This window comes from Coffea eugenioides, unplaced genomic scaffold (genome assembly GCF_003713205.1).
Source record: "Coffea eugenioides isolate CCC68of unplaced genomic scaffold, Ceug_1.0 ScVebR1_15;HRSCAF=72, whole genome shotgun sequence".
NCBI lineage: Eukaryota > Viridiplantae > Streptophyta > Magnoliopsida > Gentianales > Rubiaceae > Coffea > Coffea eugenioides.
The window spans coordinates 220989-225421 of NW_020862014.1; positions in this window are offsets into that span (position 1 = coordinate 220989).

A 4433-nucleotide genomic window follows, 5' to 3' on the forward strand; every position below is an offset into this window, starting at 1 on the left:
TACATTCATCCATTCCATTCATCTATACTACAAAAAGCGAGTAGACATGCAAATCACCTAAATCATGTAGCACTTATCATGCTCGACTAGATGCAAGATCCTAATAAAGCGTTTAACATATAACACATAGGCATGCAACCATTACATTTGCTAACTAAAACAAAGGGGAAAGGGAAAATGGACCAAATTACTTGCTACGCCCTATCTATTACAAGCCAAGAGGTGTACACATACCCCATGAATAAATAAAAGAAATACTTAAAATGAAAGGAATTAAAGCAAATTTAAGAAAGCCAAGTAAACATGTAATTCTCAATTAGCACATTAGTCCACATAGGAGAGAAACAAAAGGGGTAAAAGAGATTATACCTCCCCGTTGGTGATACTAAGGGAGTAAACAAACTCAACTTGGCTAGATTCAACCAAGAAAAGACTAACTTAGGCTAAAATCACCAAAAACAAAAGATTAATGTACCAATTTAGTGATAAGATATAAACTAAACAATTTGAATCCATCAAAACATCAAACTTTCCCTCCATTGCAACTCAATGAAGTCAAAACTACTTAAAGACCAAGGCAAAAGGCATGATCATCCGATTCCCAAGCATAACATCTACTAAAGACCCAAAAGCAAGCACTACTCAATCATTTGAACTTAATTGAAACATTAAAAAAAAAACACAAAAAGTTCTCCAAGTAAATAACAAGATCCAAACAAACATTTATGGAAATTCGAAGGTCCAAGAATGAACAAGGGTCCATGAATGATTTAAACATGCATTTTGAAAACTCAATAGCAACCATTAATCAACCAAACCAAATAAAAACCAATTGAAAAATTTAAGAGCTTCAAAAGTCTCAAAACAATGAAAAGCCAAATGATGACTCAAAATACACCCACCTTAGGACCTAATGCAAGAAAAAGAAATGTAATTGGGCCATAATGCATTGCTGCAAAAGATCTCAGGGACCCAATTGATTAGTTTTTCTCAAATTTGGGTCATAGTAGAACAAGGGGAGACTTGGGGGGGGTTAAGAGACAATTCTGAAATTATCCATGCATGCAAAACACGTAGAAGCCTTTCATTTCTGCGCCAATTCAGCTGCATTTCCTTCATGTTTCACTCCCAAATGCCAACTCTACATCCAATCACATACCCTAACCAAAGCTAACATCCAAAACTTTAAACTAGACAGTAAAAACATAAGTTTAACATCCCAAATCAGCAAAGACAAAGGTGGAAATCATTCAAACATTGAAGAATGAACATGCAAACATTGAAGAATGAAAACTGCTATAGCTGAAAGTGAAATCTGCTGCATTTTTACTTGCAAACTGACTCAAATTTTCTGGTTCAAATACATAACTTTGACCAAGATTAAGCAACAAACAACTTTAGCTTGAGCAACCATGATCCAAGCAAGCAAACAACCCAGAAAAACATCATATTCAGGTCTGAAATAACATGCAAGCAACAATAAAAGGTTTCAGCTTCAGCAATGTTTCCGGCCAAACAACTTTGCAGCAATTTTCTTATAAACTCAGATTCTTATCACAACCTTGATTAGATGTAATTAAACTCAACGTCACAACTTTAGACCAAGCCCACAACTAAACCCACCATCATAATCCAAACAAACAAGAAACCCAAGAAGATATCATGCAAACTTCTGGAATAAACACGCGTGCAACAGATTTTTGTTTCACTCAAAATTCTGGTTTACACAGCCAATTAATCTCATGCAGGGCTTAATCATCCAGTATTTAGTTAGCTAAACACACAACCAAGTGAGGATCAAGCACTTTCCAGCAAATTTCATACTAAAATACCCAAAACAACTCCATCGGCTAAGCTGGAAGATTGGTTTAACAATCCAGCAACATCCAATAAAATTTTCCAGCCATACAACCGAATTCCCAGCCATAAAGATCACATGCAAGACCAAATAACAAACTATCTATCAGATTGGATCCAAAATCAAGTTCAAATGTCATCAAAATCACCATTTAACCAGAAATTCATCCCAATTCTCTCGATTGACATGCATGCAACCGGATTTTTGGTATTCCCTCAATTTTCTTGTTTAATCCAAGTTAATTAGCTTCATGCAAAGCTAGATCATCCAGACTTTGGTTAGTTAAACATACATATAGCTCAGATCATCAAAACTTGGTCAACCGAAGCTGCAAATTTCCAGCTTAAACTCTCGGCAACCATTTTCTTCACAAACAGATTTTTCTATAACTTAAGTTATCATCTAGCCACACAATCCTCACATGCATGCCCTTAAACAACTTCATCAACCTATAAACATCTAGTCTAGGTCCAGAAATTACCTCAGTTTGGAGCTCAACACCCTCGGCTAGCTGCAAAAAATATTTCCCTCCTCTCGGCTGTCCAGAAATAGCAGCCCGCAACTCTTCCTCTCCCTTGCTCAAGCTTGCGTCTCAGCTCAAGGCTGAGCTCAGTTTGTGTAAGCTGTGGAGTTGGTGGTTGTGGTCGAGCTCAGCTGATGGAAGATGAAGAAGAAAATGGCATCTCAGCAGTGGTGGAGGAGGTGAAGGCAGACGGTTCGCACCCTTCCTCTTACTCACACTCTCTCGGTTGGTCTTACGGTGAAGCTGGGAATGAAGCTAAGTCCTCCCTTTTTTTTTTCTCGGTCGTTAACTCCAAAGTAGCTAGTCACTCACGGCTCAAGGCAGAAAAGCAAAAATGGAATCTGGAGATATTGTGGTGAGTGGTAGTTGATATAATAGTGTGTGATAATGGAAGATGGAATGAATGAAGTGGTGCCGTGGTTATGGAGATTTTTTTTTTATTTTTTTTCACCTTAATTATTTAACAAAAATAATAGTAAAACTAAATAATAATAAAAACAACAATTTTAATTACAAACACATCGAAATAAACAAACTAAAAATAACAAAATTACCATTTTCGATCTTTTCTTTCATTTTTCATCATTTCTCATCATTTTTTTTTTCAAAATAAATTAACAAAAATAAACCAAAATGCCAAAAAATTAAATTTGAACGTATTTTGTGAACAATTTTCCTTTTTTTCTCTTTTTCCATGATTTTTCTACGTTAAAACTTAAAAATTAAAATAGAAACTAGAAACTAAAAAAACTAAAAGCAACCACGACAAATGAGAATAAAAAGTAAAAGAAATTACACCAAAAATTTGGTGTCTACAGCAGCTATTGTTGAGATTGATGATTTTGAGGTGAATATAATGAGTCCAGTTCTGATTCATCATGGTGCTCCACAACATATGTAGTACAACAAAATTTTTAAATAATTTTTATCTTTTTTTTTGTTTCAGTGATAATTCTTATCTATTTTTTATTTGTTAATTTCCATGATTTTGGTTTAGATTTTAAAGCATTTGTAATAGCATTTTAGATTATTATTACTATTGTTTTAAATTTGTATTCGTTTTTCTGCCTTTTAGCTGTTTATTTATTTTTATTGTAATGAACTTTTTAGATAAAATTTTCAAAGAGAAAAATTATTCAATAAAAATAATGTTTTAATTTCCTTTTACTGTTTATTATTGAAAGAGAGGAAAGTCACTTATCAACACAGGGAAAAATCTTAGCTTTTTGTTTCATCTTTTGTTATAGTTTTGTACATTTATCAAGTTTTTGTTTATAATTGTTATTTTGTGTTATTGTTTTTAATTAAGTGCTCTAAAAAAAAAAAAAAAGTCCACGTTTTGGTTTCGGCTGCAGCAGAAAGGAATTGCAGCTGCATTTCTCGGCTATTTGCCTTGGGTTTTGGCTCCGTTCGATCGTCATAGTACAAACCATCTGGTTTAATCTGGAAATCTCAATGGTTGAGTATCAAGAACCATCAAATGGTTCCCCGAAATACGGCTGGCTTCATCCAAACCATCGTTGAGAGGGTTTAGTTTCTGAGGCCATATAAAAGGAAAGAAAGACGGCAAGAAATAGAAGACACCGAGTGACGGCTGAAAATCTGAAAAAGAGAGGATCTGGGTGGCGGCTAAGAGGAGAAAGAGAGGGGAGCGAGAGGGAGTGTTCTGAGACGGCTGGAGAGGAGGTGAGATAGAGAGAGCTGGGGTTTGAGAGAAGAGAAAAACAGAGGGAAGATGAGGCTAGGGTTTTGGTGACAAGAAAGCTTCGGGAAAGAAGAGAAAAGGGAGAGCGGTGAGCATGAGAAGAAAGGCTTCGAGAGGAGAACTGAGGGTTTAGGAAAAGGAAATCTAGGAAAGGAAGACCGTAAAGCGGCCGCGGCATCAGAGGATATCCACACAAGACCGAAACTTCCGTCAGCCAAGTGGAAGAAGGAGGTCGCTACGTTGGTGAAGGATGCTAGTATGACTGTGGAACCCGACTGGCCTAGGTTCTTTGCCAAGCTCAGCGAGAAGAGGAACATCGAGGATCGTATTGTCGAAATTGGTTTTGG